Raw genomic sequence first — 12,609 nt, forward strand, 5'->3', positions numbered from 1 at the left:
TTATCATCGAAATCCAAGATACTCCTATGAGTATGGAGAGTCATAACAACCAGACCTAAGCGTACAATTATCGCAGTTCTAAATAACCTCACAGGGCGCCTTATTATACAAAGGCATCAGCCCTATATACATATGGATAAGCTGCAAGAATAGAAACCGACACGAGGTTGTTCTCTCCCAAGATGAAGTGGTGTAATATTGGTGTGAGCAAAGAAACTCCATTTAGAAATCCCCAGGGTACATAATGCTAGTATTGCCAAACAACTCATTAACCTCCCCCACTTCAAAGTAAAGTGAATGAATGAATAACATAAACCTTAATTACAATCGATATATAACGTCACGCTGGTTACTAGTCTTAGTCGCAGTGTTCTTATGCATGATCTTAAATACCTTAAAAGATGGAATACAGTATGACTAAGGGCTACCGAATGAATGCGAAGCAGCCTCTCCACCTCTTAAGACCAGGGTAGGAAAATTAAAGAACTGTAAGTATATATATATATATATATATATATATATATAATATATATATATATATATATATATATATACATACATATATATATATCTTATATATAAAAAGTGAATGTTTCATGTCTGTATGTTGGTTTATATGCTGCTTTATATGTTGGTAAGCTGTAGAAATCCGAACCGCTTGACCGATCTAGACAAAATTTGACACGTGGCCATCATTTGACCCAACTTAGAAAATAGGGTGAGTTTCAAACCCGTAGTTCCTCCCCCTTCCCCCTTCCCTTTATAAATTGTGATAAATAAACTTTACAGGTTTGTCATACCCCATTTCATGCACTCACTCGAGACCATAGATATATGTTACTGAAAATGGTTTTCAGTCACCACTGTAATACCTGAATAAACAGGACAGAAAGCACAGCAATATTTGGGTACAAGGGACAGTCACCACAGTAATACTTGGACAAAAGGGACAGTCTCAACGGTAATATTGGTTAAAGGTGACAGACAGTATACAGTAATACCAAGTTACAGGTGTCAGACAGAACAGAATTACTTGAATTAAACGTACAATCGCTTTAGTAATACGTAGGTAGATACAAGGGACAGTCACCACGGTAATATCTGGATAAATGGGAGAGACAATACAGTAATGTGTGTGTGTGTGTGTGTGTGTGAGATGGAAAAATTTACGCACTCCAATGGGTAAATTCAATATTCAGATCTGTTGAACGTCGTAAATTCATCTGATGGAAAAATTAATAGCAATGATTAACTTCATGGACTTTATTGATACGGAAATTAGCATTGTAACATGGCAAACTGAAAGCATATTATAACCATCATAAGTTCCGTTGAAATTTCCCTCCAAAAATATAACAATGAATAATTGCAATGAAAGATTTTACATAACAGCTTATACATTATAAAAGGAAAAGTTAGAAATTATAATAGGGTGCTTAGAAGGGCATGAAATAATTATTCGGTGGCAGACTGGTATACAGCAACATAATCCTTCATGCATTTTGTGGAGGATAATTAGAATAAAATTTCCCGTGTAATCCAGCTAGTTTCTGTTTTCCCGGAATCATTCTCAATGACACAGAAACGTCATCTCTCTGGTTAAACAATACAGAGCAACTTGGAAAGCGGAAGGGCTGAATTCAAGTCTTATTCCCTCGTATTAATCTTATTATGACACTCGACACAACAGCGAGTGATTTCGTTTTCATTTACTCATTTTTTTTTATTTACTCTTCACGAAGGATTGTTTCTCTCTCTCTCTCTATCTCTCTCTCTCTCTCTCTCTCTCTCTCTCTCTCTATCTATCTATCTATCTATCTATCTTTTATTTGGGTCTGAAACTGCTATGTAACTAAGGCGTTTATTTCATATGCAAATTGTCCCACTTTTATCACGAAAATACTTTTCCTAACATGGAAAATTACTTCACAGGAATGATTCTGTTTCGGACACTGGTCGGTGTTACTTGACACAGATAGAATGATAGACACACACACACCTGCACACACGTATATTATATATATATATATATATATATATATATATATATATATATATATATATATATATACCTCTTTACAAGTAAAAATTCACGACGCTACTTTTGAATAAAGGTAAATATGCTAACATTCAGATTTGAGTTTCATTAACTTTTGTGCAATATTTTTTCCTCTCTAAGGGGCTGCTGATGGCAGCACAGGAGAATTGCACTTCCCATAGTGAGATAGTGAGACACACACTACATGTAAATAAATTCTTCTGTTAAATCAGGATACGATCAAGCAGATAGGCCTATACGTGCCAATAGACCAGACTTGACGCTGATTGACAAGATCAAGAAGAAAATATCACAGTACCATGGGGCACCAGAATAGATGAGAAATAAAGAGAAAAATATGATAATCATCAATAACTGAAAATAAAAATACGAAGGACATGGGGTATGCCACTGGAAATTGTACCCATAATCATAGGAACACTAGTCACTATCCCAAGATTACTGAAAAGGAACCTGGGAAAACTGAACCTAGATGCCGAAGTAACTCATGCAGAAGAGCGCGCTATTAGAAACAATACACATTGTAAGAAAATAATGGAATCCTAACGAGGCAGGTTGCAACCTGGAACCCTATACTATAAATACCCCCCAGTTGAATAGGATGGCCGGGATAGATAAAAATCAATAATAATAATTATTATTATAATCATTATTAATACTGACACTCACATATTAACAAAAATGTTATTACGCAGTTATAAATAGAAAGAAATTAATTTAAAGGTATTTTTCTTTGTCATTCCACGAACATTTCAAAATCTGCATTAATGACGGTTTTATATATTTATGTTCATGTATGTATATAAATATATATATATATATATATATGTATGATATATATATATATATATATATATATATATATATATATCTGTGTGTGCGTGTGTGTGTGTGATAAATTTTACACCTTTTCCTCCTCCATACAGTCTTTGCAGATCCAATTCAACAACAAGGGGAAATTTACCATAGCGACGCAGCATGTCCCTCGCTAATATAGGTCAATAAAAACGGGTAAAGATGCCTTATAAAAATAATTCTAAACCCTGGTTCGTCTGCTTGTTGCTCTACCTATTTCACGCGAGCATCTTTTAACATCGCATAAATTCGGTTGGTTTCCTGCTGTGTGATGTTTTAAACTGTGTTATCATTATCATTTATTTATGTCTAATGGGATGTATTTTCGATGTAGACATTATAATAATGCTTTGTAAGTGAATATTGAGTAACACTTTTCATTAAAATGAATTAGAAATTCCTGTAAATGCATTGGAGTGGGGTTTGCAATGCACCCAAAAATATAAGTTTTACAGAAAATACTCGAATGTGAAATCCAGATTTGCAGTGGAATTCATCTTTGAACTTTGAATTGCGACTTTATTCTGCTATTTTATCAAAACTGATGCGGTCATATTTGTGAAATGCGAAAACGTAATATGTGAAATGTGAAGTATACTTGTGCCAAGTTTTCATTAAGGAAACTTTCCTTGAATAATAGTTAACATGTTAGAATAAGAGAAATATCAAACATAAATGAGAATGAGCAGTTTATCAATATAGAAATTTGGGCTGAATAATAATTCTAACCACAAATATAATTCCCCACATAATAAAAAGGGTTTTGGCTCAAAACGTTCTTATTCTGCAAGGTCCATTTGTTTCTTGTATCAAGTGCATAATAAATGTTTTCTTAATGGTTTATATTCAGTGTTTAGTTGGTCACGAAGGTTACACACTTTTTATTTAATAAATCTAAAAAATATGTCTAGATTTTTAGCTTCCTCTACGAACGAAGTTGGAAAGTTTCGACTTTCTCAGGGTGCGGCTGATGGGCTTCGTCTTGTCTAGAGCATTAAAGAATTCGTGGCAGAGTTCCACGCTCCTCCGATACCCGAAAGCACTTGACATTATTGTTTCTGTATACACCAATTTGCTTCCTTTAACCGAATTCTGTGATCAAAATCCTAACAGATTGCAGATGTTGTATCGTTCCTGTCACGGCTATTTTAAGTTTCCAAATACATTTACCAAGAAGGTTTCTGCAGACAAACTCTGTTTCCATCAATTTAAGCAATGGATTTGTTCTTTTCGTTTGTCTTACGAATTTTGCTTTTATGAAGAGTTTACAGAAGGCGTTATCAGTATGATATATAAATCTATGTTGGATTCTTGGTGAATTCTTATGACTTTCTGCGATATAGCAAATTGGCTATAATCTACGCCTGTTAACCACTTCTTTTTTAAGAGTAAACGTTTATTTCTTATATCTTTTATGAGAGAAAGAATCCTCATTTTTCCTGTGTGAAATCTAAGCAAGCGCCAAAAAGAAGCTGCAAGGAAAAAGATTGCGTTCGTTGGAAATTGATTTGCCCTGAATGGTAAATAGGGGAAAGTAAGTGAAATTCTATCATGAGTTTTAGGTGTTAAAAGTACAGTATTCTTGATACTGGTTTACAGAAAGAAAGTGAACTTCCTTAAATTTCTCTGAGGATATTTTTTTTCTTTTAAATTTGTACTGAAAAAATTAATCCTCTTTTCTTAATCATATAACTTTGAAAAAGTAATTATGTACTTACAGGAAGGAAAGAGGAATCTTTTGCAAGAATAGAAATGTTTAATTTTTCATAAAGGGAAAAAAAGGAAAATAATTGTCTCATATTAGTATTTGGGAGAAACGAGGATTTCCTTCCGGGAACTAACCCCAGGACTGCGAGTCAAACATTTTTCAAGATGTAACAGAGGCATTCTGGTCGGGAAATCTGAAACGGGAAATATTAATCAATGGTGAAATATCTAGGAATGTCTAAACTTCCTAGTTAGGAATAGCCATCGGATCCGCTTCATTATTGGTAAAGCAAATATTTTAAGCATTATGTTTCGCATCTCTTAATATTTTATCGTAAGTTGAAAAATAGAAACGCCTTTAAGAGTGCTGTGCAACAGCAATGTCAAATGTAGGGCATTTATTGATTTCAAAGGAGCATTTGACAGGGCAAATAAAGATGTCATACTCGAAGAGCTTGTTAATAAGGGCATTAAGGGATCATTGCTAAGGTGGATTGCAAGCTACTTAGGTGAAAGGCGGGCTAAGGTCTGGGTTCAGGGGCATGAGTCTGAAGAAATGGATATGGAATTGGGTATGCCACAGGGGGGTGTCTTAAGTCCTACTTTGTTTAATGTACTTATGGATCGCATTGCAAGGCATTCTTTTCCTAGTGGCACAGAAGTTGTAATATACGCTGACGACATAATGATCCAGTGCACAGATGAGAAAGAGGCTTTAGCTGAACTACATACTTTATGCTTACACATGGGATTAGTTATTAATGAGAGTAAAAGTAAAATTGGAAATGGTAGGAACTTATAAATATCTTGGCATGTACATTGGCTTTCACAAAAGTATGGACGAGGTCAATTATGTTAGAAATATTTGCCTGGCAAGATCAAGACCTTTGCAGGTGTTGGCTAATAGAGGCATTGGTGCCGGTATACCTGTATTACGAATGATGTACATAAGCACAGTTCGATCAGTTATTGACTATGCATCCCCGGTGCTAATCTGCTATCCGGAGAGAGAATTAAAGAAGTTAGAAATATTACAAAATCAAGTAATGCGCATAATACTAGGCTGTCCCATGAGCACGCCATAGAAATCATGAGAATGGAGTTGAATCTCCCAAGTATCTCCGAGAGAGTTCAAGAAATAGTCTGTGCTGCAGTTGTCCGCAGTATAAGGAGGGGTGAAGAGATTTTAAAAAAGGCCATTGATGTGATGTCTGGTAACTTTAGGATCTCGAACAGACCTAATGGTTATTTAAGAAAGCTATATAGGATATTGTTAAAATATGACGTTGTTAAATACTGTGTTCATTTGGAAAGAGTAAAATGTCCAAAGCCGTGGTTGTGTTGTAGGTTAAATATATGTATAAGTAAGTTGGACTATAAAAAGAGCGAGTGTAATACATGTGTGTTAAGACAATCCTTTCTTAGTAAACTGAATATGTTACCTAGGTGTAATACCATTCATATATATTGTGATGGCTCTGTAAATGGTAATAAAGCTGGTTGTGGTGTGGTTGTTCGTGAGTATTATGAAAATGATATTAGTGTGGATGGAACGCTGTCTAAGAGGCTTGAAGATGAAACGTCATCTACGGCAGCAGAGTTACATGCTATACATGAGGGCCTCAAAATGGTTGTTAATAAAATAAAGGATATATTTGTGTTTGTTGATTCGCAGAGTGCTTTGCTAGCCTTAAATAGAAAAACTCCCAGTAGTAGCGAGGTGGTTGTGCTCTGTAAAGGATTGGTTTGTCGGCTTCAAGAGAAAGGACTGACTGTAAAGTTCTTTTGGGTTCCATCTCATATTGGTATTTTATTAAATGAAGTTGCTGACAATCTGGCCAAGGAAGCCACACGAAAGCCTTACATTGACATAGAAACCTCTATGAGCCTAAATAGAATAAAAAGAGGAATAAGAATAAAAAGAGGAATGAGAATAAAAAGAGGAATGAGAATAAAAAGAGGAATGAGAATAAAAAGAGGAATGAGAATAAAAAGAGGAATGAGAATAAAAAGAGAAGTCTGAGGGACAGAAAAGGCTATAAAGGTTTTGGAAGAGGGCAGCGTCAGTATGGGGCATTATTTGTTTGTCACTGAAAACACTAAAGTTACATATGGTAAGGTACTTTCGAAAGTTGATACTTTTGTTATGAGAATGAGGTTGGGTGGGGTAATAATTATTGTTGGCAATATATGGATGGTGATGGTATACCCTGTAAATTATGTGGTGAAGCATACTCGTATACTCTGCATCATTATATGTTAGAATGTGATAACCTTACGGAATTTAGAAATGTTTCTATTAATAATGTTACTGAGCAAGTTTGTTTTGTCTTGAATAATAATTTCACAAGAAGAATTGTTAATAGGTTTCCAAGGTTTTCTTGGAATAGATAAAAGAGCATTGTAAAAATTATATTTGTTGGGGTTGCATTAGCATGCTAATACATCCCATTTGATGAATCTTTGTCAATAAATTTTTTTGAATTTGAATTTGAATCCTTAAAGCCAGTTAGCCCGGGAGCCAAGCTCTGAGTAAGGGAACGCGGGGGAGGGGGGGTTGTAGGTTATGAGGGAGGGAGATGACCCTTATGCCAGGATGACGTCGTGTACTTAGGCGCAGCTAGTAATGAAATGGAAGTCATAACAAAGAAGAACAAGGCCTATTTCTTGAAAGTAAAATAGCTTGTTTTCAATGCTAAAAAAAAGGCTATTTCTGTCTCCTTTGTCTGTTATGTTCTTGAAGTTTTCAACTTTATCCTAATTCATAAGTTTTTTATCCTATTAGTTTCATTAAGTACTTGTGCTTTTGCAGATAAATTCAGGGTATATCGGTCCAGCAAACAAGAATAACGTAGCTACCCTTTCCCACATCAACGGAACATCATTATTTTGCCAAATAATGTGGCTACATTATTCAGCTGTCTGCAAATTATTATTAGATTTAGATACACACACATGTATATATATATATATATATATATATATATATATATATATATATATATATATATAGTATATATATATATATATATATATATATATATATATATATACATTATATAATATTCATTATTTAATGCACGGTAAGACCAATTTTAGCTCAATTGATAACCGCATGTCAAAACTTAAATTATGTAACATTACAAATAAGAAAAATGTTTGATTTTTTAAAAATAAACAATGTAATTACATAATTAGTATACAATGGAACTTGAGTTACACCTTAGTGACCCCAATGCTTCTTCTAATTATTAGATTAAATGTTCAGCACTTCAAGCATCAACTATACTGGAAAACATTATTTTGAAAGTTGAACATAAAAAATGTTTCATCCCAGAAAGAAGAACAATGTATTCCATTGAAACGGAGCGACCTCTGGTTTCACGTACCTTTTCCTGGAACACCCGTAATTCCAGTTTTAGTTCATGGATTCTATTCACTTTCTCATCTTTAGTATAACCCCAAAAGTACTGATAACCTCGTTCACATAACCGGTACCATTCATTCTAGGCCTATCTGACTCCCATTAAACCCTTCATTTGTAAAAGAAAAATGAATAAAAAAAATAAAGAAAACATTCCAAATTTCCTTATTACAGTTAGCTGACCGGCGTAGATCATAGTCGCTTGGCACATAGATTGCATCATTTGAAGAAGACGTGTTGCAATTAAACCTGCAAATGAAATAATGGTATTATACTTCAATACTTTGACATATTCTAGAAAGGTTTTTTTTTGTTCCCGTGAGCTTTACTTGCACAAACTGTTCTAATTGTTTATCAGTGTACTAGAAGGAAATCTGGTCCCAGTACTTAATTACAATGGTTTGGTTTCATTATGTCTTAAGGCTTTGCCTTACAAAGCTTTATTTAGATACAATTTGAAAACGTTAACTCATTCTCCTCTCTAAACTAAAATTGCTGTGAAGTGAGCCAGGCCTTACTGTGTTACCTAACAGCAGTTTCTGAGAAAAGACAAATGACTATCTCCCAGACAGCAAACAAAAGCAAAATAACCTCGTCGCCCTGGGCGAGGCGACACTCAAACATACAACAAAATGATTGCAATTCTTTACGTGCTTACACTTCAACCTTTTTGAAGGTAAGCAACTAAAAAATATTAAAGAAAGAAGACTGGATCTGCATGATTCGTCAACTCTACGACCACGAACCATGTTTATTTGATTGACTTTTCGGTAAATACAGAAATGTTATGCTAAACCCAGCTAAAATTTTAAATGTTTTGCTAATTTTTGAAAATATATTCAAGAAGTTTTAAGTATCGATTTAATTTTAATCTTTAACACTCTAATGGTTGAACAAAAAGAATTTAAAAATCGAGAAGAAAATTAGTCCGTGACAAAAGCAATGGGGCTCAAAAGGACATCGGGAAAACAATCTTCGGGTATGATGGTAACATCCTTCAATTTAGTAATACAAAAAAATTACAGCAGTATTTCAATCCACCTGTCCACTCACTCACTAATGCTGGGTTTAGGTAGACATGGCAATACCATAAATAGAGGGTCAATAATATTTAGAAGTGTTAATATCTGACACTAGTACCACGTAGCTCGGAGTTCTTCCACCAGGGCGGCAAAGCAGAGCCTTGCAGCCATCATTATTATTATCATTAAATTATTATTATTAAAGCAGCTTAACCAGACCACTGGCTATGAAAACAACAGAAACTGCGAATACTAAATAGGTGATTAGTTTTCTTGTTAGCAGTATATAGTATGTTTTTTGTGTTAACATGTCTTATATAGTTAGCATATTATTGTGGCTCATAAGTGCAAAGGTGACTTCTATTTTATAATTGCAACATTATAAACATTATAATAAAATGTGCTACATATTATGTAGTATAAACGATTTTGTCCATCATTAAAATGGTACTGATTGTGTCAACAAGTCTCTTCTATTATCTTTACTGATTCAACCAAATCATAAAAAACAAATTCTATTACGCTATTCGATGTAAAAAATAGTTTTATTTTTGGGGTAACAAATCTTGGCTAAATGTATGTTACCATCGAACCATATGTGTATAGACTGGTAACACACACACACACACACACATATATATATATATATATATATATATATATATATATGTGTGTGTGTGTGTGTGTGTATGTGTATATATATATATATATATATATATATATATATATATATATATATATATATATATATATATATATATATATATATGTATGTATATCTCTCTCTCTCTCTCTCTCTCTCTCTCTCTCTCTCTCTCTCTCTCTCTATATATATATATATATATATATATACATAATATATATATACATATATATATATATATATATATATATATATATATATATGTATAAACAGAATCACGAAAGTTAGGAACGTGATAAATCCATAAATAAAGATAAATGCCACGAAGGAAAAAGGATAAACGAAGGAGACTCCTTCGTTTATTTTTCCTTCGTGGCATTTATCTTTATTTATATATATATATATATATATATATATATATATATATATATATACATATACTGTAGCTTGGAACCTTAAGCTCGATTTATCCCTCATACTATTCGTTTAGTTAGATGTTATAGTATCATTTAGACCTTTTTCTAATAATAACGTAATTTCCAATAAATGAATATGGGTTCTGTATGGTTAAAGGTTTAGAATCGTTAAGCCAAGAAGAAAAAACAATGGCCTATAAGAATGGCAACAACAAGGAAAAGATTCTTGGTCCTGCAAGCACTAGTGATTTAACAGGTATTTCCATTTAGTTCTTCTTTGAAGAACGATCTAAATCCAATTAAATCGAAATCAAAATTACTTTCTTATGGTAGCCACCTTTTAACAGTTCTCTGTATCGTTCCAAAGCCCTAAATAGGGAGAAATGTAGGCCAGCCTTTTCCTGTCGATGGTTTGTTAACAAAATGCTTTCCAGTAATTGAGATACACACGAATTAGAATCCAATATCTTTTCCTGCCACTAGAGCAGATCTCAGAACAATATTCCAAAATACTTTGCCCATTAATGATTAACTTACCTGGAGAAAAATGACGGGTTCTTACAGTCACTCAACAAGAGGGAGCTGGAGTAGTACTGTGAAGCCTTAGTACTACAGTGCGTTCCCTATGCAGTCTAGCACCAGGAGCTTCACTGATGCTCAGTAGGGAGATGGAGATTCCGTGTCACTGACTCTCTTTGGATATAACGAAGGTCTCAAGACGTTATCCTCGATACCTTTGAGAGACGAAGCGTCTCCAGGCAACGAGAAGGAATTCTTTACGTGCTTACACTTCAACCTTTTTGAAGGTAAGCAACTAAAAAATATTAAATAGGAAGAAGACTGGATCTCCATGATTCGTCAACTCTACGACCACGAACCTTGTTTATTTGATTGACTTTTCGGTAAATACAGAAATGTTATGCTAAACCCAGCTAAAATTTTAAATGTTTTGCTAATCTTTTAATATATATTCAAGAAGTTTTAAGTATCGATTTAATTTTAATCTTTAACACTCTAATGGTTGAACAAAAGGAATTTAAAAAATAAAAATCGAGAAGAAAATTAGTCCGTGACAAAAGCAAAGGTGATCTCGCTCCATCAGGTAAGGATGAGTCTGGACCAGGGCTGCCGAAGTGTGGAAATGACGTCACTAATACGGCTTATCTTGTCCACATTGTGATTAGGTGTCGAGTGTGGAATCCACACGTAAAAATTTCCACACTTTTTACTTTAAAAGCTTTAAAAGCGTATGCTAGTTAAAATCTAATAATAAGTTATGAAAATTTTGTACTATTCTATTTTATACGTATCACACGCAAATATCCATAGAAATAGATAATTAGTTTATCCTTTTTAATTTGTGGATGCGTTTGGATGTTTATCAGATGCATAACGCTGACCGTTGATTCAGGGCTGCCAGATTTCCACAGAATCCACAAGAAGGAAATCCACGCTCGGTCACAGACAGTTGCCAGTTATGCAATATATCCAACTCTATCGAACTCTGAGGAATGTAGTATAAGTTGTTTATCATGATCTTGTAAGCGCTCCAAACTTAGCGGTATGAATTCCCAACCAGAAGCTTTTTTTTTTTTTTTTTTTTTTTACCTGATATACAAGGATAGACACTGACCCTTTCCGTTATTAGCTCATATTGTCTAAACATTTAGTTACATTTTTATTCTTTTTTTTGACGAGTGGGTAAAAGAAGAAAAACTTCTCTACAACAGTCGGTACTCCTTTAATTTGATGATGAAAAACTGGAATGAAACTTATCTAATTTGACGATGAAAAAAGTAACATAGGTGTTTTACAACAAGGTTATATATATAAGGCATCTTAATCACATCATCGTAATGAAATATAACGATAAATTTTTAATGATGTTCAATCCGGCATTATTGCCATAAATATAATGACTAGACCTATATCTTGGGCCAACTAACACTGTGGTTATATGCTCGCAAGTGAACTTAAAAAATAATTATCCCTGTATTGTATCATTGCAATTACATAATTACAATCACTTTCATAAAGAACTGAAGCTGCAAATATAACAGTAAGCACCAACGTTATAACTATGTCTCATCTTTTAGAGTAAAGTAAACTGGCAACGTATCCTGGATCTAGGCTAATGTCCTGAACCATTTAATTTTACATGAGGATTTAATTACCACTGCATTATATAATTTCTCACTTTTATCGTTGATATACATATAGTCATTCATTTAGGGCAATATCAACTGACAACGAAATCATGAGCTCTATCATCTAAACTGGTAAACTAGGCCTATGATTTTTGCTAAGGTCTTACTTTATACGAATTACACTTATGAAATCATTAAAGCCTGTTCCTTTCAAAAGTTTATGTCACCGTAGTTTTAGAATAACCAAATTTATTATACAGGCACGTTAATCATTTTCACAAGCAAAAATTGCAATGTGTATTACAAAGCTGTAAAGTGCATCGCTGAAAAATAATT

This window comes from Macrobrachium nipponense, chromosome 24 (assembly GCF_015104395.2).
Source record: "Macrobrachium nipponense isolate FS-2020 chromosome 24, ASM1510439v2, whole genome shotgun sequence".
In the NCBI taxonomy this organism is placed as follows: domain Eukaryota; kingdom Metazoa; phylum Arthropoda; class Malacostraca; order Decapoda; family Palaemonidae; genus Macrobrachium; species Macrobrachium nipponense.